Source organism: Mesoplodon densirostris, chromosome 2 (assembly GCF_025265405.1).
Source record: "Mesoplodon densirostris isolate mMesDen1 chromosome 2, mMesDen1 primary haplotype, whole genome shotgun sequence".
Lineage (NCBI taxonomy): Eukaryota > Metazoa > Chordata > Mammalia > Artiodactyla > Ziphiidae > Mesoplodon > Mesoplodon densirostris.
Window position 1 is genome coordinate 161,962,832 of NC_082662.1, and position 25,960 is coordinate 161,988,791.

Sequence of the window (25,960 nt, forward strand, 5' to 3'; positions counted from 1 at the left end):
GCAAGTGTGTGGATGCCCACGTGGACTTGTCCAAGCTGTGCCCATGGGAGACTGGAGCAGGCCCAGACTAAGGTAGGTCTGACCTTCTCTTCTTCTCAGGCCACACCATGAAACAAGACTTGACACAGCCCAGCAGCACCTGGAGAGGGTCTGCTTGGCCCTTCCAAAGGTTCCTATGTTAGTAGAGTGTATTCTTGGACTATGAAGATTTTAAAGAACTGGATGCTGTGCTACTCAGGAAAAGTTTTGAAATGGGTCAGGCAATAAAGGATCCTCTGATGGGTCCTTTTTGAGCTAAGGGTAATCAATCAGTTAAGTTATTCGATTCCACAGAAAGAGCCCTAGACCTATATAAAACTTGTGATGAAAGTCAACAGATTACAGGTGTGGGGGGAATTAGTCCATCTAATTACCAGTGGAAGTTTGTGCATCTGTAATTCCTCTTGTAGGAAGTATGAAATATGTTAGCAATTAATGTTCCTCAGTAGAAATCTTGAGGGCAAATCATTTCCTTAAATTTCATTTAATTGTCTTTTAGTTATGAGTCCTCTTTCATGAATACTGAAGAATGGAAATACAAACCCACAGCCACTTTTCAAACACAGATGAATTGATCATTACTGTAAATAATAGTCTCTGAATTAGTTTACAGAGTCACCCTAGAACTGACTAAAAGTGATCTCGTTAGTACCAGGTTCAGACTCTCATTCCTGATAATATACAAAGAGGCTTACCTATTTTTACAATCAAATAGCTGTTAGAGATAGCTCTAAACTAATCTATACTATAGGGAAAAAAAAGAGTAAGCACTAAAATGCCCAGGGTTATCTATTTGCTATAACTATAATTAGGCAAACAATGGCCAGGTCTAGCCTGGGATAGGCAATATGGCCCTGTGGTAAATATTTAAGGTATTTCTGAGTGACTTGATAAACTTGGTCACTCTGGGATTCATAGAAACATGCAGATCAGAGCTAACAAAACCCTAGTGGGGCTCATGCAATACATGTGAAGGGTGCTATGGGGTTGTAGGGGGAGATCAGAGACTCTTGGGGGAGAAAAGAAGAGCCACAATTTCCGTTCTCTGCTGTGCTACTAGTTGTTATTTTTAAGCAGAGTCTCTTTGATGTGATACACATTAGCATTTCATGCCCCCTCAAATCAATATTCTTTTTCATGTGGGGATTTTGAGTCATTTTTGTACTTGCTCTTTTAAAGTTCCATAAACCCCAATAAATAAGAATTCTGATTGCCTGCTCCTGGGGAGAGCAGACTTTTCTTCACCTGTGATAAAAAAATACTGTTCATTTCTCCTAAATACTGCATGGTTCTTAGAATTAGACTGTGTAAACTTCCTTATGGCTTAAAGTTAAGGGTTGTGGCAGTCCATCCCTAATACATGATGATCACAAAATACTTATTTTACCTCGTTGAATAAAATACCTCTTTGAAAGGACTCATATATCCTTTTTTTTATTCTCTTTATTGAAGTATAGTTGATTTACAATGTTATGTTTAGTTTCAGGTGTACAGCCCAGTGATTCAGTTATACATGTGTTCTTTTTCAGACTCTTTTCCATTATAGGTTATTACAAGATATTGAACATAGTTCCCTGTGTTATAAGTAGGTCCTTGTTGATCTATTTTATGTATAATAGTGTGTATCACTTAATCCCAGATCCACAGTTTATGCCTCTCTCTACGTCTGTGAGTCGACTTATGCTGTCTATAGGTTTATTTGTATCATTTTTTACATTTCACATTTAAGTGATATCATGACATTTGCCTTTCTCTGTTTGACTTCCTTCACTTAGTATGATAATCTCTAGGTCCATCTTTATTGCTGCAAATGGCATTATTTCATTCTCTTTTATGGCTGAGTAATATTTCATTATATATATATATTATATATATATATATTTACAGTCCCACCAACAGTGAAGGAGGGTTCCTATTTCTCCACACCCACTCCAGCATTGATTATTTATAGACTGTTTAATGATGGCCGTTCTGATCAGTGTGAGGTGATACCTCATTGTGGTTTTGATTTACATTTCTCTAATAATTAGCAATATTGAGTATCTTTTCAGGTGCCTGTTGGCCATCTGTGAGTCTTCTTTGGAAAATGTCTCTTTAGGTCTTCTGCCCATTTTTTGACTAGGTCATTTTGTTCTTTGATATTGAGCTGTATGAGCTGTTTTGTATATTTTGGAAATTAATCCCATGTTGGTGCCATCATTTGCAAATATTTTCTCCCATTCCTTAGGTTGTCTTTTAATTTTGTTTATGGTTTCCTTTGCTATACAAAAGATCTTAAGTGTAATTAGGTCCCATTAGTTTTTTTTGCATTTGTTTCCATTACCCTAGGAGACAGATTCAAAATATATTACTGTGATTTATGTCAAAGAGTGTTCCGCCTATGTTTTCCTCTAGAAGTTTTATAGTATCTGGTCTTACATTTAGGTCTTTAATCCATTTTGAGTTTAGTTTTGTGTATGGTGTTAGACAACATTCTAAATTCTTTCTTTTATATGTAGCTGTCCAGTTTTCCCAGCACCACTTATTGAAGGGACTGTCTTTTCTCCACTGTATATTCTTGCTTCCTTTGTAATAGATTGATTGACCATAATTGCAGGGGGTTATTTCTGGGCTTTCTATCCTATTCCATTAATCTATGTGTCTGTTTTTGTGCCAGTACCATACTGTTCTCATGACTGTAGCTTTGTAGTATAGCCTGAAGTCAGAGTGATTCCTCCAACTCTGTTCTGCTTAAGATTGTTTTGGCTATTTGGGGTCTTTTGTGTTCCCATGCAAATTTAAAAATTTTGTTCTAGTTCCGTGAAAAATGCTATTGGTAATTTGATAGGGATAGCATTGTATCTATGGATTGCCTTGGGTAGTACAGTCATTTTGAAAATATTGATTCTTCCAATCCAAGAATATGGTATACCTTTCCATCTGTTTCTGTCATCTTCAATTCCTTTCATCAATGTCTTATAGTTTCAGGAGTACAGGTTTTTTGCCTCCTTAGGTAGGTTTATTCCTAAGTATTTTATTCTTTTTTATGTGATGGTAAATAGGATTGTTTCCTTAATTTCTCTTTCTGATCTTCTCTTGTTAATGTATAGGAATGCAACAGATTTCTGTGTATTTATTTTGTATCCTGCAACTTTACCAAATTCATTGAGCTCTAGTAGTTTTTTGGTAGTGTCTTTAGTATTTTCTCTGTATAGTATCATGTCACTTGCAAACAGTGAAAGTGTTACTTCTTCTTTCCCAATTTGGTTTCCTTTTATTTCTTGTCAATTTCCATGGCTAGGACTTCCAAAACTATGAATAAAAGTGGTGAGAGTGGACATCCTTGTCTCATTCCTGATCTCAGAGAAAATGCTTTCAGCTTTTCACCATTGAGAATGATGTTAGCTGTGGGTTTGTCATATATGGGCTTTAATTATGTAGAGTTAGATTCCCTCTATGCCCGCTTTCCAGAGACTTTTTATTATGAATAGATGCTGAATTTTGTCAAAAGCTTTTTCTGCCTCAATTGACATGATCGTATGGTTTTTATTCTTCAATTTGTTAATGTGGTATATCCCACTGATTGATTTACAGATACTGAAGAATCCTTACATCACTGGGAAAAATCCCAGTTGAGGGTGGTGTATGATCCTTTCACCAAATTGTTGGAGTCAGTTTGCTGGCATTGAGTTGAAGATGTTTGCCTCTATTTTCATTAGTGATATTGGCCTGTAATTCTCTTTTTTTGTGGTATGTTTGTTTTGTTTCGATATCAGGGTATTGGTGGCCTCATAGAATGGGAGTGTTCCTTACTGTGCAATTTTTTGGAGGAGTTCCAAATGGATAGGTGTTAACTCTTCTCTAAATGTTTGATAGAATTTGCCTGTGAAGCCATCTGGTCCTGGACTTGGGTTTGTTGGAAGTTTTTTAATCACAGTTTTAATTTCAGTATTTGTAATTGGTCTGTTCATGTTTTCTATTTCTTCCTGGTTCAGTCTTGGAAAGTTGTACCTTTCTAAGAATTGGTCCATTTCTTCTGCATTGTCCATTTTATTAGCATATAGCTGCTTGTAAAAGTCTCTTATGATCCTCTTTATTTCTGTGGTGTAAGTTGTAACTTCTCCTTTTTCATTTCTAATTTTATTGATTTGAGCTCTCTCCCATTTTTTTCTTGATGAGTCTGGCTAAAGGTTGATCAATTTGGTTTATCTTTTCAAAGAACCAGCTTTTAGTTTCATTGATGTTTCCTATGTCTCTATTTCATTTATATGTGCTCTAATCTTTATGATTTCTTTCCTTAACTAACTTTGGGTTTTGATTGTTCTTATTTCTCTAGCTGGTTTATGTGTGAGGTTAGGTTGTTTTTTTTGTTTGCTAGTTTTTTTTCCTATTGGGCTTTTGTTTTTTTTACACATTTTACAAAATCTTTATTGAGATATAATTTATATGCCATGAAATTCACCATAAAATATATTATAAAATGTACAATTCAGTGGTTTTTGTATATTCACAAAGTTGTGCAACCATCACCACAATTTGTTTAGAAGATTTTTGTCACTCCAGGAAGAAACCCTATATTAAGAGTCACTCCCTATTCCTCCCCACCCTCTCCCCTAGGCAACCCCTAATTAATCTATTTTTTGTCTCTGTAGATTTGCCTATCCTTGACTTTTCATATAAATGCAGTCATGTAATACGTAGACCTTTGCGACTGTCTTCCTTCACTTAGCATAACGTTTTCAAGGTTCATCCATGTTACAGCATGAATCAGTACTTTATTCGTTTTTATGGTCCAATATACATGTTATAAATATTATGGATGAATGGATATTAATATCCATTTTGTGTATACATTTATGAACATTAAGGTTGCTTCCTTGTTTTTGTTTTATGTCTTTATTGGAGTATAATTGCTTTAAAAGGGTGTGTTAGTTTCTGCTTTATAACAAAGTGAATCAGTTATACATATACATATGTTCCCATATCTCTTGCCTGTAGCGTCTCCCTCCCTCCCACCCTCACTATCACACACCTCCAGGTGGTCACAGAGCACCGAGCTGATCTCTCTGTGCTATGCGGCTGCTTCCCACTAGCTATCTACCTTACGTTTGGTCGTGTATATATGTCCATGCCTCTCTCTCGCTTTGTCACAGCTTACCCATCCCCCTCCCCATATCCTCAAGTCCATTCTCAAGTAGGTCTGTGTCTTTATTCCTGTCTTACCCCTAGGTTCTTCATGACATTTTTTCCCTTAAATTTCATATATATGTATTAGAATACTGTATTTGTTTTTCTCTTTCTGATTTACTTCACTCTGTATGACAGATTCTAGGTCCATGCACCTCATTAAAAATAGCTCAATTTCGTTTCTTTTTATGGCTGAGTAATATTCCATTGTATATATGTGCTACATCTTTGTCCATTCATCCGATGATGGACACTTAGGTTGTTTCCATCTCTGGACTATTGTAAATAGAGATGCAATGAATATTATGGTACATAACTCTTTTTGAATTATGGTTTTCCCAAGGTGTATGCCCAGTAGTGGGATTGCTGACTCATATGGTAGTTCTATTTGTAGTTTTTTAAGGAACCTCCAGGCATTCTCCACAGTGACTGTACCAATTCACATTCTCACAGGCAGTGCAAGAGGGTTCCCTTTTCTCCACAACCTCTCCAGCATTTATTGTTTCTAGACATTTTGAGGATGGCCATTCTGACTGGTGTGAGATGATATCTCATTGTAGTTTTGATTTGTATTTCTGTAATGAGTAAAGATGTTGAGCATCCTTTCATGTGTTTGTTGGCAGTCTGTATATCTTTGGAGAAATGTCTATTTAGGTCTTCTGCCAATTTTTAGATCAGGCTGTTTGGTTTTTTTTTGTTATTGAGCTGCAAGAGCTCCTTGTAAATTTTGGAGATTAATCCTTGGTCAGTTGCTTCATTTGCAAATATTTTCTCCAATTCTGAGGGTTCTCTTTTCGTCTTGTTTATGGTATCATTTGCTGTGCAAAAGCTGTGAAGTTTCATTAGGTCCCATTTGTTTATTGTTGTTTTTATTTCCATTTCTCTAGGAGGTGGGTCAAAAAGGAACTTGCTGTAATTTATGTCATAGAGGGTTCTGCCTATGTTTTCCTCTAAGAGTTTGATAGTTCCTGGCCTTATATTTAGCTCTTTAATCAATTATGAGATTATTTTTGTGTATGGTGTTCGGGAGTGATCTAATCTCATACTTTTACATGGTCCTGTCCAGTTTTCCCAGCACCACTTATTGAAGAGGCTGTCCTTTCTCCACTGTACATTCCTGCCTCCTTTATCAAAGATAAGGGGACCGTATGTGTGTGCGTTTATCTCTGGGCTTTCTATCCTGTTCCATTTATCTATTTCTGTTTTTGTGAAAGTACATATTGTCTTGATTACTGTAGTTTTGTACTATCATCTGACGTCAGGGGGCCTGATTCCTCCAGCTCCATTCTTCTTCCGCAAGATTGTTTGGCTATTGCGGCTCTTGTGTATCCATACAAATTGTGACATTTTTTGTTCTGGTTCTGTGAAAAATGCCAGTGGTAGTTTGAGAGGGATTGCATTGAATCTGTAGATTGCTTTGCGTAGTAGAGTCATTTTCAAAATGTGGATTCTTCAAATCCAAGAACATGGTATATCTCTCCATCTATTTGTATCATCTTTCATTTCTTCCATAAGTGTCTTATAATTTTCTGCATACAGGTCTTTTGTCTCCTTGGGTAAGTTTATTTTTTATTTTATTTTATTTTTTTTGGGGGTGTGGGTTCGATCCTTCATCAGGGAGGTAAGACCCCGCATGCCTCAGGGCCAATAAAACCAAAACATAAAACAGAAGTAATATTGTAACAAATTCAATAAAGACTTTTAAAACAATGGTCCACATCAAAAAAAAATCTTAAAAAAAAAAAGAAGGAGCAGTGGGAGGGGATTGGCCTCAGAGAAGATGGGAGGGGCAGGGGGAAGATTCTTACTAAACCTACCAAAGTGTTTTACTAAACAACACCTTCTAATCATATTTCCCTGTTCACACAACAGTTTTTTTTTCAGAATTTCATCTTGAAATCCTCCTAAGGACACACACTTTCTCACAGCCAATGAAACCACCGTACATCACTGGGTCATAGTGCATGTCAGTGTTACAAAAACAGTTATGAATTGCCTTACGCAAAGCAAATCCATCTGTGCACCTTTGCGTGCTACTTCAAAGCCACCCGACCATCTAAAGTCAAACTTCTTAGGATTAAATAGGCTACAAGGTTGAGGCGCAGCGAGTGTCACTTTTAACCTCTAGCAAATTTTCACAGCCCAGTGGCACACTCCTCCCAAACATTTCTGATGGGAGGGTGACAGACTTCTAACTAAAGCAGTTCCTATGTGCCACTATAATAACCTATTTCTTTTGACTGCATTTATTTTTTTTTATTAGTTTCTGCTTTATAACAAAGTGAATCAGTCATATATATACATCTGTTCCCACATCCCCTCCCTCATGCATCTCCCTCCCTCCCACCCTCCCCATCCCTCCCCTCCAGGCAGTCACAAAGCACCGAGCTGATCTCCCTGTGCTCTGCGGCTGCTTCCCACTATCTATCTACCCTACGTTTGGTAGTGTATATATGTCCATGCCTCTCTTTCGCTTTGTCACAGCTTACCCTTCCCCCTCCCCATATCCTCAAGTCCATTCTCAAGTAGGTCTGTGTCTTTATTCCCGTTTTACCCCTAGGTTCTTCATGACATTTTTTTTTCTTATATTACATATATATGTGTTAGCATACGGTATTTGTCTTTCTCTTTCTGACTTACTTCACTCTGTATGACAGACTCTAGGTCTATCCACTCATTACAAATAGCTCAGTTTCGTTTCTTTTTATGGCTGAGTACTATTCCATTGTATATATGTGCCACATCTTCTTTATCCATTCATCTGATGATGGACACTTAGGTTGTTTCCAGCTCCGGGCTATTGTGAATAGAGCTGCAATGAACATTTTGGTACATGTCTCTTTTTGAATTATGGTTTTCTCAAGGTATATGCCTAGTAGTGGGATTGCTGGGTCCTATGGTAGTTCTATTTTTAGTTTTTTAAGGAACCTCCATACTGTTCTCCATAGTGGCTGTACCAATTCACATTCCCACCAGCAGTGCAAGAGGGTTCCCTTTTCTCCACACCCTCTCCAGCATTTATTGTTTCTAGATTTCTTGATGATGGCCATTCTGACTGGTGTGAGATGATATCTCATTGTAGTTTTGATTTGCATTTCTCTAATGATTAATGATGTTGAGCATTCTTTCATGTGTTTGTTGGCAGTCTGTATATCTTCTTTGGAGAAATGCCTATTTAAGTCTTCTGCCCATTTTTGGATTGGGTTGTTTGTTTTTTTGCTATTGAGCTGCATGAGCTGTTTATAAATTTTGGAGATTAATCCTTTGTCAGTTGCTTCATTTGCAAATATTTTCTCCCATTCTGAGGGTTGTCTTTTGGTCTTGTTTATGGTTTCCTTTGCTGTGCAAAAGCTTTGAAGTTTCATTAGGTCCCATGTGTTTATCTTTGTTTTTATTTCCATTTCTCTAGGAGGTGGGTCCAAAAGGATCTTGCTGTGATTTATGTCATAGAGTGTTCTACCTATGTTTTCCTCTAAGAGTTTGATAGTTTCTGGCCTTACATTTAAGTCTTTAATCCATTTTGAGCTTATTTTTGTGTATGGTGTTAGGGAATGATCTAATCTCATACTTTTACATGTCCCTGTCCAGTTTTCCCAGCACCACTTATTGAAGAGGCTGTCCTTTCTCCACTGTACATTCCTGCCTCCTTTATCAAAGATAAGTTGGCCATATGTGCGGGGGTTTATCTCTGGGATTTCTATCCTGATCCACTGATCTATCTTTCTGTTTTATGCCAGTACCACACTGTCTTAATTACTGTAGCTTTGTAGTATAGTCTGAAGTCAGGAAGCCTGATTCCTCCAACTCCTTTTTTCGTTCTCAAGATTGCTTTGGCTATTCGGGGTCTTTTGTTTTTCCAAACAAATTTTGAAATTTTTTATTCTAGTTCTGTGAAAAATGCCAGTGGTAGTTTGATAGGGATTGCATTGAATCTGTAGATTGCTTTGGGTAGTAGAGTCATTTTCACAATATTGATTCTTCCAATCCAGGAGCATGGTATATCTCTCCATCTGTTTGTATCATCTTTAATTTCTTCCATAAGTGTCTTATAATTTTCTGCATACAGGTCTTTTGTCTCCTTGGGTAAGTTTATTCCTAGATATTTTATTCTTTTTGTTGCAGTGGTAAATGGGAGTGTTTTCTTGACTTCACTTTCAGATTTTTCATCATTAGTCTATAGGAATGCCAGAGATTTCTGTGCATTAATTTTGTATCCTGCTACTTTACCACATTCATTGTTTAGCCCTACTAGTTTTCTGGTAGCATCTTTAGGACACTCTATATATATTATCATGTCATCTGCAAACCGTGACAGCTTTACTTCTTCTTTTCCGATTTGGATTCCTTTGACTTCCTTTTCTTCTGTGATTGCTGTGAGTAAAACTTCCAAAACTATGTTGAATAAGAGTGGTGAGAGTGGGCAACCTTGTCTTGTTCCTGATCTTAGTGGAAATGCTTTCAGGTTTTCACCATTGAGGACGTTGTTGGCTGTGGGTTTGTCATATATGGCCTTTATTATGTTGAGGAAAGTTCCCTCTATGCCTACTTTCTGCAGGTTTATTTTTTATCATAAATGGGTGTTGAATTTTGTCGAAAGCTGTCTCTGCATCTACTGAGAAGATCCTATGGTTCTTCTCCTTCAATTTGTTAATATGGTGTATCACGTTGACTGATTGCGTATATTGAAGAATCCTTGTATTCCTGGAATAAATCCCACTTGATCATGGCGTATGATCCTTTTAATGTGCTGTTGGATTCTCTTTCCTAGTAATTTGTTGAGGAGTTTTGCATCTATGTTCATCAGTGATATTGGCCTGTAGTTTTCTTCCTTTGTGACATCCTTGTCTGGTTTTGGTATCGGGGCAATGGTGGCCTCGTAGAATGAGTTTGGGAGTGTTCCTCCCTCTGCTATATTTTGGGTGAGTTTGAGAAGGATGGGTATTAACTCTTCTCTAAATGTTTGAAAGAATTCGCCTGTGAAGCCATCTGGTCCTGGGCTTTTGTTTGTTGGAAGATTTTTCATCAGAGTTTCAATTTCAGTGCTTGTCACTGGCCTGTTCATATTTTCTATTTCTTCCTGGTTCACTCTCAGCAGGTTGTGCCTTTCTAAGAATTTGTCCATTTCTTCCAGGTTGTCCATTTTATTGGCATAGAATTGCTTGTTGTAATCTCTCATGATCTTTTGTATTTCTGCAGTGTCAGTTGTTACTTCTCCTTTTGCATTTCTAATTCTATTGATTTGAATCTTCTCCCTTTATTTCTTGATACGTCTGTCTAATAGTTGATAGATTTTGTTTATCTTCTCAAACAACCAGCTTTTAGGTTTATTGACCTTTGCTATCATTTCAGTCATTTCTTTTTCATTTATTTCTGATCTGATCTTTATGATTTCTTTCCTTCTGCTAACTTTGTTTTGTTTTTTTTTTTCTGCTCTTCTTTCTCTAATTGCTTTAGGTGCAAGGTTAGGTTATTTACTCGAGGTGTTTCCCGTTTCTAAAGGTAGGATTGTAGTGCTATGAACTTCCCTCTTAGAACTGCTTTTTCTGCATCCCATAGGTTTTGGGTCGTCGTGTCTCCACTGTCACTTGTGTCTAGGTAGTTTTTGATTTCCACAGTGATCACTTAGTTATTAAGTAGTGTATTGTTTAGCTGCCACGTGTTTCTATTTTTTACAGATCTTTTCCTGTCATTGATATCTAGTCTCATAGCGTTGTGGTCGGAAAAGATACTTGATACAATTTCTATTTCCTGAAATTTACCAAGGCTTCATTTGTGACTGAGGATATGATCTATCCTGGAGAACGTTCCATGAGCTCTTGAGAAAAACGTGTATGCTGTGGTTTTTGGATGGAATGTCCAATAAATAGCAATTAAGTCCATCTTGCTCAATGTATCTTTTAAAGCTTGTGTTTCCTTATTGATTTTCATTTTGGATGATCTATCCATTGCTGAATGTGGGGTGTTAATGTCCCCTACTATGAATGTGTTACTGTCTATTTCCCCTTTTATGGCTGTTAGTATTTTCCTTATGTATTGAGGTGCTCCTCTGTTGGGTGCATAAATATTTACAATTGTTATATCTTCTTCTTGGTTCAATCCCTTGATCATTATGTAGTTTCCTTCTTTGTCTCTTCTAATAGTCTTTATTTTAAAGTCTACTTTGTCTCATATGAGAATTGCTACTCCAGCTTTCTTTTGGTTTCCATTTGCATGGAATAATTTTTTTCCGTCCTCTCACATTCAGTCTGTATGTGTCTCTAGGTCTGAAGAGGGTCTCTTTTTTTCCCCTGTTTTGTTTTTTACAGGTTTACTGGAGTACAGCTGCTTTACAATGGTGTGTTACTTTCTGCTTTAAAACAAAGTTAATCAGTTATACACATACATATGTTCCCATATCTCTTCCCTCTTGCATCTCCCTCCCTCACACCCTCCCTCTCCTACCCCTCCAGGTGGTCACAAAGCACCGAGCTGATCTCTCTGTGCTATGCGGCTGCTTCCCACTAGCTATCTACCTTACGTTTGGTAGTGTATATATGTCCATGCCTCTCTCTCGCTTTGTTACAGCTTACCCTTCACCCTCCCCATAGCCTCAAGTCCATTCTCTAGTAGGTCTGTGTCTTTATTCCTGTCTTACCCCTAGGTTCTTCATGACATTTTCCCCTTAAATTCCATATATATGTGTTAGCATTCACGATATTTCTTTCTCTTTCTGACTTACTTCACTCCGTATGACAGACTCTAGGTCCATCCACCTCATGACAAATAGCTCCATTTCGTTTCTTTTTCTGGCTGAGTACTATTCCATTGTATATATGTGCCACATCTTCTTTATCCATTTATCCGATGCAGGACACTCAGTTTGTTTCCATCTCCGGGCTACTGTAAATAGAGCTGCAGTGAACATTGTGGCACACGACTCTTTTTGTATTATGGTCTTCTCAGGGTATATGCCCAGTAGTGGGATTGCTGGGTCCTATGGTAGTTCTATTGGTAGTTTTTTAAGGAACCTCCAGGCTGTTCTCCACAGTGGCTGTACCAATTCACATTCCCAGCATCAGTGCAAGAGGGTTCCCTTTTCTCCCCACCCTCTCCAGCATTTATTGTTTCTAGATTTTTTGAGGATGGCCATTCTGACTGGTGTGAGATGACATCTCATTGTAGTTTTGATTTGCATTTCTCTAATGATTAATGACGTTGAGCATTCTTTCGTGTGTTTGTTGGCAGTCTGTATATCTTCTTTGGAGAAATGTCTATTTAGGTCTTCTGCCCATTTATGGATTGGGTTGTTTGGGTTTTTTTGTTATTGAGCTGCATGAGCAGCTTGTAAATCTTGGAGATTAATCCTTGGTCAGTTGCTTCATTTGCAAATATTTTCTCCCATTCTGGGGGTTCTCTTTTCATCTTGTTTATGGTTTCCTTTGCTGTGCAAAAGCTTCGAAGTTTCACTAGGTCCTATTTGTTTATTGTTGTTTTTATTTCCATTTCTCTAGTAGGTGGATCAAAAAGGATCTTGCTGTGATTTATGTCACAGAGGGTTCTGCCTATGTTTTCCTCTAAGAGTTTTATAATTCCTGGCCTTACATTTAGGTCTTTAATCCATTTTGAGCTTATTTTTGTGTATGGTGTTAGGGAGTGATCTAATCTCATACGTTTACATGGACCTGTCCAGTTTTCCCAGCACCACTTATCGAAGAGGCTGTCCTTTCTCCACTGTACATTCCTGCCTCCTTTATCAAAGGTAAGGTGACCGTATGTGCGTGGCTTCATCTCTGGGCTTTCTATCCTGTTCCATTGATCAATATTTCTGTTTTTGTTCCAGTACCATGCTATAGTGATTACGGTAGCTTTGTATTATACTCTGAAATCAGGGTGCCTGGTTCCTCCAGCTCCGTTTTTCTTCCTCAAATTGCTTTGGCTGTTCGGGCTCCTTTGTGTCTCCATACAAATTGTGACATATTTTGTTCTGGTTCTGTGAAAAATGCCGGTGGTAGTTTGAGACGGATTGCATTGAATCTGTAGATTGCTTTGCGTAGTAGAGTCATTTTCAAAATGTGGATTCTTCAAATCCAAGAACATGGTATATCTCTCCATCTATTTGTATCATCTTTCATTTCTTCCATAAGTGTCTTATAATTTTCTGCATACAGGTCTTTTGTCTCCTTGGGTAAGTTTATTCCTAGATATTTTATTCTTTTTGTTGCAGTGGTAAATGGGAGTGTTTTCTTGACTTCACTTTCAGATTTTTCATCATTAGTCTATAGGAATGCCAGAGATTTCTGTGCATTAATTTTGTATCCTGCTACTTTACCACATTCATTGTTTAGCTCTACTAGTTTTCTGGTAACATCTTTAGGATTCTCTATGTATTGTATTATGTCATCTGCAAACCGTGACAGCTTTACTTCTTCTTTTCCGATTTGGATTCCTTTGACTTCCTTTTCTTCTGTGATTGCTGTGAGTAAAACTTCCAAAAATATGTTGAATAAGAGTGGTGAGAGTGGGCAACCTTGTCTTGTTCCTGATCTTAGTGGAAATGCTTTCAGGTTTTCACCATTGAGGACGTTGTTGGCTGTGGGTTTGTCATATATGGCCTTTATTATGTTGAGGAAAGTTCCCTCTATGCCTACATTCTGCAGGTTTATTTTTTATCATAAATGGGTGTTGAATTTTGTCGAAAGCTGTCTCTGCATCTATTGAGAAGATCCTATGGTTCTTCTCCTTCAATTTGTTAATATGGTGTATCACGTTGATTGATTGCGTATATTGAAGAATCCTTGTATTCGTGGAATAAATCCCACTTGATCATGGCGTATGATCCTTTTAATGTGCTGTTGGATTCTCTTTCCTAGTAATTTGTTGAGGAGTTTTGCATCTATGTTCATCAGTGATATTGGCCTGTAGTTTTCTTCCTTTGTGACATCCTTGTCTGGTTTTGGTATCGGGGTGATGGTGGCCTCGTAGAATGAGTTTGGGAGTGTTCCTCCCTCTGCTATATTTTGGGTGAGTTTGAGAAGGATGGGTATTAACTCTTCTCTAAATGTTTGAAAGAATTTGCCCGTGAAGCCGTCTGGTCCTGGGCTTTTGTTTGTTGGAAGATTTTTCATCAGAGTTTCAATTTCAGTGCTTGTCACTGGTCTGTTCATATTTTCTATTTCTTCCTGGTTCACTCTCAGCAGGTTGTGCCTTTCTAAGAATTTGTCCATTTCTTCCAGGTTGTCCATTTTATTGGCATAGAATTGCTTGTTGTAATCTCTCATGATCTTTTGTATTTCTGCAGTGTCAGTTGTTACTTCTCCTTTTGCATTTCTAATTCTATTGATTTGAATCTTCTCCCTTTATTTCTTGATACGTCTGGCTAATAGTTGATCGATTTTGTTTATCTTCTCAAACAACCAGCTTTTAGGTTTATTGACCTTTGCTATCGTTTCAGTCATTTCTTTTTCATTTATTTCTGATCTGATCTTTATGATTTCTTTCCTTCTGCTAACTTTGGTTTTTTTTTTTTCTGTTCTTCTTTCTCTAATTGCTTTAGGTGGAAGGTTAGTTTATTTACTCGAGGTGTTTCCCGTTTCTAAAGGTAGGATTGTAGTGCTATGAACTTCCCTCTTAGAACTGCTTTTCCTGCATCCCATAGGTTTTGGGTCGTCGTGTCTCCACTGTCACTTGTGTCTAGGTAGTTTTTGATTTCCACAGTGATCACTTAGTTATTAAGTAGTGTATTGTTTAGCCGCCACGTGTTTGTATTTTTTACAGATCTTTTCCTGTCATTGATATCTAGTCTCATAGCGTTGTGGTCGGAAAAGATACTTGATACAATTTCTATTTTCTTAAATTTACCAAGGCTTCATTTGTGACTGAGGATATGATCTATCCTGGAGAACGTTCCATGAGCTCTTGAGATAAACGTGTATGCTGTGGTTTTTGGATGGAATGTCCTATAAATAGCGATTAAGTCCATCTTGCTTAATGTATCTTTTAAAGCTTGTGTTTCCTTATTGATTTTCATTTTGGATGATCTGTCCATTGCTGAATGTGGGGTGTTAATGTCCCCTACTATGAATGTGTTACTGTCTATTTCCCCTTTTATGGCTGTTAGTATTTTCCTTATGTATTGAGGTGCTCCTCTGTTGGGTGCATAAATATTTACAATTGTTATATCTTCTTCTTGGTTCAATCCCTTGATCATTATGTAGTTTCCTTCTTTGTCTCTTCTAATAGTCTTTATTTTAAAGTCTACTTTGTCTCATATGAGAATTGCTACTCCAGCTTTCTTTTGGTTTCCATTTGCATGGAATAATTTTTTTCCGTCCTCTCACATTCAGTCTGTATGTGTCTCTAGGTCTGAAGAGGGTCTCTTTTTTTCCCCTGTTTTGTTTTTTACAGGTTTACTGGAGTACAGCTGCTTTACAATGGTGTGTTACTTTCTGCTTTAAAACAAAGTTAATCAGTTATACACATACATATGTTCCCATATCTCTTCCCTCTTGCATCTCCCTCCCTCACACCCTCCCTCTCCTACCCCTCCAGGTGGTCACAAAGCACCGAGCTGATCTCTCTGTGCTATGCGGCTGCTTCCCACTAGCTATCTACCTTACGTTTGGTAGTGTATATATGTCCATGCCTCTCTCTCGCTTTGTTACAGCTTACCCTTCACCCTCCCCATAGCCTCAAGTCCATTCTCTAGTAGGTCTGTGTCTTTATTCCTGTCTTACCCCTAGGTTCTTCATGACATTTTCCCCTTAAATTCCATATATATGTGTTAGCATTCACGATATTTCTTTCTCTTTCTGACTTACTTCACTCCGTATGACAGACTCTAGGTCCATCCACCTCATGACAAATAGCTCCATTTCGTTTCTTTTTCTGGCTGAGTACTATTCCATTGTATATATGTGCCACATCTTCTTTATCCATTTATCCGATGCAGGACACTCAGTTTGTTTCCATCTCCGGGCTACTGTAAATAGAGCTGCAGTGAACATTGTGGCACACGACTCTTTTTGTATTATGGTCTTCTCAGGGTATATGCCCAGTAGTGGGATTGCTGGGTCCTATGGTAGTTCTATTGGTAGTTTTTTAAGGAACCTCCAGGCTGTTCTCCACAGTGGCTGTACCAATTCACATTCCCAGCATCAGTGCAAGAGGGTTCCCTTTTCTCCCCACCCTCTCCAGCATTTATTGTTTCTAGATTTTTTGAGGATGGCCATTCTGACTGGTGTGAGATGACATCTCATTGTAGTTTTGATTTGCATTTCTCTAATGATTAATGACGTTGAGCATTCTTTCGTGTGTTTGTTGGCAGTCTGTATATCTTCTTTGGAGAAATGTCTATTTAGGTCTTCTGCCCATTTATGGATTGGGTTGTTTGGGTTTTTTTGTTATTGAGCTGCATGAGCAGCTTGTAAATCTTGGAGATTAATCCTTGGTCAGTTGCTTCATTTGCAAATATTTTCTCCCATTCTGGGGGTTCTCTTTTCATCTTGTTTATGGTTTCCTTTGCTGTGCAAAAGCTTCGAAGTTTCACTAGGTCCTATTTGTTTATTGTTGTTTTTATTTCCATTTCTCTAGTAGGTGGATCAAAAAGGATCTTGCTGTGATTTATGTCACAGAGGGTTCTGCCTATGTTTTCCTCTAAGAGTTTTATAATTCCTGGCCTTACATTTAGGTCTTTAATCCATTTTGAGCTTATTTTTGTGTATGGTGTTAGGGAGTGATCTAATCTCATACGTTTACATGGACCTGTCCAGTTTTCCCAGCACCACTTATCGAAGAGGCTGTCCTTTCTCCACTGTACATTCCTGCCTCCTTTATCAAAGGTAAGGTGACCGTATGTGCGTGGCTTCATCTCTGGGCTTTCTATCCTGTTCCATTGATCAATATTTCTGTTTTTGTTCCAGTACCATGCTATAGTGATTACGGTAGCTTTGTATTATACTCTGAAATCAGGGTGCCTGGTTCCTCCAGCTCCGTTTTTCTTCCTCAAATTGCTTTGGCTGTTCGGGCTCCTTTGTGTCTCCATACAAATTGTGACATATTTTGTTCTGGTTCTGTGAAAAATGCCGGTGGTAGTTTGAGACGGATTGCATTGAATCTGTAGATTGCTTTGCGTAGTAGAGTCATTTTCAAAATGTGGATTCTTCAAATCCAAGAACATGGTATATCTCTCCATCTATTTGTATCATCTTTCATTTCTTCCATAAGTGTCTTATAATTTTCTGCATACAGGTCTTTTGTCTCCTTGGGTAAGTTTATTCCTAGATATTTTATTCTTTTTGTTGCAGTGGTAAATGGGAGTGTTTTCTTGACTTCACTTTCAGATTTTTCATCATTAGTCTATAGGAATGCCAGAGATTTCTGTGCATTAATTTTGTATCCTGCTACTTTACCACATTCATTGTTTAGCTCTACTAGTTTTCTGGTAACATCTTTAGGATTCTCTATGTATTGTATTATGTCATCTGCAAACCGTGACAGCTTTACTTCTTCTTTTCCGATTTGGATTCCTTTGACTTCCTTTTCTTCTGTGATTGCTGTGAGTAAAACTTCCAAAAATATGTTGAATAAGAGTGGTGAGAGTGGGCAACCTTGTCTTGTTCCTGATCTTAGTGGAAATGCTTTCAGGTTTTCACCATTGAGGACGTTGTTGGCTGTGGGTTTGTCATATATGGCCTTTATTATGTTGAGGAAAGTTCCCTCTATGCCTACATTCTGCAGGTTTATTTTTTATCATAAATGGGTGTTGAATTTTGTCGAAAGCTGTCTCTGCATCTATTGAGAAGATCCTATGGTTCTTCTCCTTCAATTTGTTAATATGGTGTATCACGTTGATTGATTGCGTATATTGAAGAATCCTTGTATTCGTGGAATAAATCCCACTTGATCATGGCGTATGATCCTTTTAATGTGCTGTTGGATTCTCTTTCCTAGTAATTTGTTGAGGAGTTTTGCATCTATGTTCATCAGTGATATTGGCCTGTAGTTTTCTTCCTTTGTGACATCCTTGTCTGGTTTTGGTATCGGGGTGATGGTGGCCTCGTAGAATGAGTTTGGGAGTGTTCCTCCCTCTGCTATATTTTGGGTGAGTTTGAGAAGGATGGGTATTAACTCTTCTCTAAATGTTTGAAAGAATTTGCCCGTGAAGCCGTCTGGTCCTGGGCTTTTGTTTGTTGGAAGATTTTTCATCAGAGTTTCAATTTCAGTGCTTGTCACTGGTCTGTTCATATTTTCTATTTCTTCCTGGTTCACTCTCAGCAGGTTGTGCCTTTCTAAGAATTTGTCCATTTCTTCCAGGTTGTCCATTTTATTGGCATAGAATTGCTTGTTGTAATCTCTCATGATCTTTTGTATTTCTGCAGTGTCAGTTGTTACTTCTCCTTTTGCATTTCTAATTCTATTGATTTGAATCTTCTCCCTTTATTTCTTGATACGTCTGGCTAATAGTTGATCGATTTTGTTTATCTTCTCAAACAACCAGCTTTTAGGTTTATTGACCTTTGCTATCGTTTCAGTCATTTCTTTTTCATTTATTTCTGATCTGATCTTTATGATTTCTTTCCTTCTGCTAACTTTGGTTTTTTTTTTTTCTGTTCTTCTTTCTCTAATTGCTTTAGGTGGAAGGTTAGTTTATTTACTCGAGGTGTTTCCCGTTTCTAAAGGTAGGATTGTAGTGCTATGAACTTCCCTCTTAGAACTGCTTTTCCTGCATCCCATAGGTTTTGGGTCGTCGTGTCTCCACTGTCACTTGTGTCTAGGTAGTTTTTGATTTCCACAGTGATCACTTAGTTATTAAGTAGTGTATTGTTTAGCCGCCACGTGTTTGTATTTTTTACAGATCTTTTCCTGTCATTGATATCTAGTCTCATAGCGTTGTGGTCGGAAAAGATACTTGATACAATTTCTATTTTCTTAAATTTACCAAGGCTTCATTTGTGACTGAGGATATGATCTATCCTGGAGAACGTTCCATGAGCTCTTGAGATAAACGTGTATGCTGTGGTTTTTGGATGGAATGTCCTATAAATAGCGATTAAGTCCATCTTGCTTAATGTATCTTTTAAAGCTTGTGTTTCCTTATTGATTTTCATTTTGGATGATCTGTCCATTGCTGAATGTGGGGTGTTAATGTCCCCTACTATGAATGTGTTACTGTCTATTTCCCCTTTTATGGCTGTTAGTATTTTCCTTATGTATTGAGGTGCTCCTCTGTTGGGTGCATAAATATTTACAATTGTTATATCTTCTTCTTGGTTCAATCCCTTGATCATTATGTAGTTTCCTTCTTTGTCTCTTCTAATAGTCTTTATTTTAAAGTCTACTTTGTCTCATATGAGAATTGCTACTCCAGCTTTCTTTTGGTTTCCATTTGCATGGAATAATTTTTTTCCGTCCCCTCACATTCAGTCTGTATGTGTCTCTAGGTCTGAAGAGGGTCTCTTTTTTTTCCTTTTTTATTTTTTACATGTTTACTGGAGTACAGTTGCTTTACAATGGTGTGTTACTTTCTGCTTTAAAACAAAGTTAATCAGTTATACACATACATATGTTCCCATATCTCTTCCCTCTTGCATCTCCCTCCCTCACACCCTCCCTCTCCTACCCCTCCAGGCGGTCACAAAGCACCGAGCTGATCTCTCTGTGCTATGCGGCTGCTTCCCACTAGCTATCTACCTTACGTTTGGTCGTGTATATATGTCCATTTCCTCTCTCTTGCTTTGTCACAGCTTCCCCTTCCCCTTCCCGCTCCCCATAGCCTCAAGTCCATTCTCTAGTAGGTCTGTGTCTTTATTCCTGTCTTACCCCTAGGTTCTTCATGACATTTTCCCCTTAAATTCCATATATATGTGTTAGCACTCACTATTTGTCTTTCTCTTTCTGACTTACTTCACTCCGTACGACAAACTCTAGGTCCATCCACCTCATGACAAATAGCTCCATTTCGTTTCTTTTTCTGGCTGAGTACTATTCCATTGTATATATGTGCCACGTCTTCTTTATCCATTTATCCGATGCAGGACACTCAGTTTGTTTCCATCTCCGGGCTACTGTAAATAGAGCTGCAGTGAACATTGTGGCACACGACTCTTTTTGAATTATGGTCTTCTCAGGGTATATGCCCAGTAGTGGGATTGCTGGGTCCTATGGTAGTTCTATTGGTAGTTTTTTAAGGAACCTCCAGGCTGTTCTCCACAGTGGCTGTACCAATTCACATTCCCAGCATCAGTGCAAGAGGGTTCCCTTTTCTCCCCACCCTCTCCAGCATTTATTGTTTCTAGATTTTTTGAGGATGGCCATTCTGACTGGTGTGAGATGACATCTCATTGTAGTTTTGATTTGCATTTCTCTAATGATTAATGACGTTGAGCATTCTTTTGTGTGTTTGTTGGCAGTCTGTATATCTTCTTTGGAGAAATGTCTGTTTAGGTCTTCTGCCCATTTATGGATTGGGTTGTTTGGGTTTTTTTGTTATTGAGCTGCATGAGCAGCTTGTAAATCTTGGAGATTAATCCTTGGTCAGTTGCTTCATTTGCAAATATTTTCTCCCATTCTGGGGGTTCTCTTTTCATCTTGTTTATGGTTTCCTTTGCTGTGCAAAAGCTTCGAAGTTTCACTAGGTCCTATTTGTTTATTGTTGTTTTTATTTCCATTTCTCTAGGAGGTGGGTCAAAAAGGATCTTGCTGTGATTTATGTCATAGAGGGTTCTGCCTATGTTTTCCTCTAAGAGTTTGATAGTTCCTGGCCTTACATTTAGGTCTTTAATCCATTTTGAGCTTATTTTTGTGTATGGTGTTAGGGAGTGATCTACTCTCATACGTTTACATGGACCTGTCCAGTTTTCCCAGCACCACTTATCGAAGAGGCTGTCCTTTCTCCACTGTACATTCCTGCCTCCTTTATCAAAGGTAAGCTGACCGTATGTGCATGGCTTCATCTCTGGGCTTTCTATCCTGTTCCATTGATCAATATTTCTGTCTTTGTGCCAGTACCATGCTATATTGGTTACTGTAGCTTTGTATTATACTCTGAAATCAGGGTGCCTGGTTCCGCCAGCTCCGTTTTTCTTCCTCAAATTGCTTTGGCTGTTCGGGCTCATTGTGCCTCCATACAAATTGTGACATTTTTTGTTCTGGTTCTGTGAAAAATGCCAGTGGTTGTTTGAGAGGGATTGCATTGAATCTGTAGATTGCTTTGCGTAGTAGAGTCATTTTCAAAATGTGGATTCTTCAAATCCAAGAACATGGTATATCTCTCCATCTATTTGTATCATCTTTCATTTCTTCCATAAGTGTCTTATAATTTTCTGCATACAGGTCTTTTGTCTCCTTGGGTAAGTTTATTCCTAGATATTTTATTCTTTTTGTTGCAGTGGTAAATGGGAGTGTTTTCTTGACTTCACTTTCAGATTTTTCATCATTAGTCTATAGGAATGCCAGAGATTTCTGTGCATTAATTTTGTATCCTGCTACTTTACCACATTCATTGTTTAGCTCTACTAGTTTTCTGGTAACATCTTTAGGATTCTCTATGTATTGTATTATGTCATCTGCAAACCATGACAGCTTTACTTCTTCTTCTCCGATTTGGATTCCTTTGACTTCCTTTTCTTCTGTGATTGCTGTGAGTAAAACTTCCAAAACTATGTTGAATAAGAGTGGTGAGAGTGGGCAACCTTGTCTTGTTCCTGATCTTAGTGGAAATGCTTTCAGGTTTTCACCATTGAGGACGTTGTTGGCTGTGGGTTTGTCATATATGGCCTTTATTATGTTGAGGAAAGTTCCCTCTATGCCTACTTTCTGCAGGTTTTTTTTTTTTTATCATAAATGGGTGTTGAATTTTGTCGAAAGCTGTCTCTGCATCTATTGAGAAGATCCTATGGTTCTTCTCCTTCAATTTGTTAATATGGTGTATCACGTTGACTGATTGCGTATATTGCAGAATCCTTGTATTCCTGGAATAAATCCCACTTGATCATGGCGTATGATCCTTTTAATGTGCTGTTGGATTCTCTTTCCTAGTAATTTGTTGAGGAGTTTTGCATCTATGTTCATCAGTGATATTGGCCTGTAGTTTTCTTCCTTTGTGACATCCTTGTCTGGTTTTGGTATCGGGGTGATGGTGGCCTCGTAGAATGAGTTTGGGAGTGTTCCTCCCTCTGCTATATTTTGGGTGAGTTTGAGAAGGATGGGTATTAACTCTTCTCTAAATGTTTGAAAGAATTCGCCTGTGAAGCCATCTGGTCCTGGGCTTTTGTTTGTTGGAAGATTTTTCATCAGAGTTTCAATTTCAGTGCTTGTCACTGGCCTGTTCATATTTTCTATTTCTTCCTGGTTCACTCTCAGCAGGTTGTGCCTTTCTAAGAATTTGTCCATTTCTTCCAGGTTGTCCATTTTATTGGCATAGAATTGCTTGTTGTAATCTCTCATGATCTTTTGTATTTCTGCAGTGTCAGTTGTTACTTCTCCTTTTGCATTTCTAATTCTATTGATTTGAATCTTCTCCCTTTATTTCTTGATACGTCTGGCTAATAGTTGATCGATTTTGTTTATCTTCTCAAACAACCAGCTTTTAGGTTTATTGACCTTTGCTATCGTTTCAGTCATTTCTTTTGCATTTATTTCTGATCTGATCTTTATGATTTCTTTCCTTCTGCTAACTTTGGTTTTTTTTTTTTTTTCTGTTCTTCTTTCTCTAATTGCTTTAGGTGCAAGGTTAGGTTATTTACTCGAGGTGTTTCCCGTTTCTAAAGGTAGGGTTGTAGTGCTATGAACTTCCATCTTAGAACTGCTTTTTCTGCATCCCATAGGTTTCGGGTCGTCGTGTCTCCACTGTCACTTGTGTCTAGGTAGTTTTTGATTTCCACAGTGATCACTTAGTTATTAAGTAGTGTATTGTTTAGCCGCCACGTGTTTGTATTTTTTACAGATCTTTTCCTGTCATTGATATCTAGTCTCATAGCGTTGTGGTCGGAAAAGATACTTGATACAATTTCTATTTTCTTAAATTTACCAAGGCTTCATTTGTGACTGAGGATATGATCTATCCTGGAGAACGTTCCATGAGCTCTTGAGATAAACGTGTATGCTGTGGTTTTTGGATGGAATGTCCTATAAATAGTGATTAAGTCCATCTTGCTTAATGTATCTTTTAAAGCTTGTGTTTCCTTATTGATTTTCATTTTGGATGATCTGTCCATTGCTGAATGTGGGGTGTTAATGTCCCCTACTATGAATGTGTTACTGTCTATTTCCCCTTTTATGGCTGTTAGTATTTTCCTTATGTATTGAGGTGCTCCTCTGTTGGGTGCATAAATATTTACAATTGTTATATCTTCTTCTTGGTTCAATCCCTTGATCATTATGTAGTTTCCTTCTTTGTCTCTTCTAATAGTCTTTATTTTAAAGTCTACTTTGTCTCATATGAGAATTGCTACTCCAGCTTTCTTTTGGTTTCCATTTGCATGGAATAATTTTTTTCCGTCCCCTCACATTCAGTCTGTATGTGTCTCTAGGTCTGAAGAGGGTCTCTTTTTTTTCCTTTTTTATTTTTTACATGTTTACTGGAGTACAGTTGCTTTACAATGGTGTGTTACTTTCTGCTTTAAAACAAAGTTAATCAGTTATACACATACATATGTTCCCATATCTCTTCCCTCTTGCATCTCCCTCCCTCACACCCTCCCTCTCCTACCCCTCCAGGCGGTCACAAAGCACCGAGCTGATCTCTCTGTGCTATGCGGCTGCTTCCCACTAGCTATCTACCTTACGTTTGGTCGTGTATATATGTCCATTTCCTCTCTCTTGCTTTGTCACAGCTTCCCCTTCCCCTTCCCGCTCCCCATAGCCTCAAGTCCATTCTCTAGTAGGTCTGTGTCTTTATTCCTGTCTTACCCCTAGGTTCTTCATGACATTTTCCCCTTAAATTCCATATATATGTGTTAGCACTCACTATTTGTCTTTCTCTTTCTGACTTACTTCACTCCGTACGACAAACTCTAGGTCCATCCACCTCATGACAAATAGCTCCATTTCGTTTCTTTTTCTGGCTGAGTACTATTCCATTGTATATATGTGCCACGTCTTCTTTATCCATTTATCCGATGCAGGACACTCAGTTTGTTTCCATCTCCGGGCTACTGTAAATAGAGCTGCAGTGAACATTGTGGCACACGACTCTTTTTGAATTATGGTCTTCTCAGGGTATATGCCCAGTAGTGGGATTGCTGGGTCCTATGGTAGTTCTATTGGTAGTTTTTTAAGGAACCTCCAGGCTGTTCTCCACAGTGGCTGTACCAATTCACATTCCCAGCATCAGTGCAAGAGGGTTCCCTTTTCTCCCCACCCTCTCCAGCATTTATTGTTTCTAGATTTTTTGAGGATGGCCATTCTGACTGGTGTGAGATGACATCTCATTGTAGTTTTGATTTGCATTTCTCTAATGATTAATGACGTTGAGCATTCTTTCGTGTGTTTGTTGGCAGTCTGTATATCTTCTTTGGAGAAATGTCTGTTTAGGTCTTCTGCCCATTTATGGATTGGGTTGTTTGGGTTTTTTTGTTATTGAGCTGCATGAGCAGCTTGTAAATCTTGGAGATTAATCCTTGGTCAGTTGCTTCATTTGCAAATATTTTCTCCCATTCTGGGGGTTCTCTTTTCATCTTGTTTATGGTTTCCTTTGCTGTGCAAAAGCTTCGAAGTTTCACTAGGTCCTATTTGTTTATTGTTGTTTTTATTTCCATTTCTCTAGGAGGTGGGTCAAAAAGGATCTTGCTGTGATTTATGTCATAGAGGGTTCTGCCTATGTTTTCCTCTAAGAGTTTGATAGTTCCTGGCCTTACATTTAGGTCTTTAATCCATTTTGAGCTTATTTTTGTGTATGGTGTTAGGGAGTGATCTACTCTCATACGTTTACATGGACCTGTCCAGTTTTCCCAGCACCACTTATCGAAGAGGCTGTCCTTTCTCCACTGTACATTCCTGCCTCCTTTATCAAAGGTAAGCTGACCGTATGTGCATGGCTTCATCTCTGGGCTTTCTATCCTGTTCCATTGATCAATATTTCTGTCTTTGTGACAGTACCATGCTATATTGGTTACTGTAGCTTTGTATTATACTCTGAAATCAGGGTGCCTGGTTCCGCCAGCTCCGTTTTTCTTCCTCAAATTGCTTTGGCTGTTCGGGCTCATTGTGCCTCCATACAAATTGTGACATTTTTTGTTCTGGTTCTGTGAAAAATGCCAGTGGTAGTTTGAGAGGGATTGCATTGAATCTGTAGATTGCTTTGCGTAGTAGAGTCATTTTCAAAATGTGGATTCTTCAAATCCAAGAACATGGTATATCTCTCCATCTATTTGTATCATCTTTCATTTCTTCCATAAGTGTCTTATAATTTTCTGCATACAGGTCTTTTGTCTCCTTGGGTAAGTTTATTCCTAGATATTTTATTCTTTTTGTTGCAGTGGTAAATGGGAGTGTTTTCTTGACTTCACTTTCAGATTTTTCATCATTAGTCTATAGGAATGCCAGAGATTTCTGTGCATTAATTTTGTATCCTGCTACTTTACCACATTCATTGTTTAGCTCTACTAGTTTTCTGGTAACATCTTTAGGATTCTCTATGTATTGTATTATGTCATCTGCAAACCATGACAGCTTTACTTCTTCTTCTCCGATTTGGATTCCTTTGACTTCCTTTTCTTCTGTGATTGCTGTGAGTAAAACTTCCAAAACTATGTTGAATAAGAGTGGTGAGAGTGGGCAA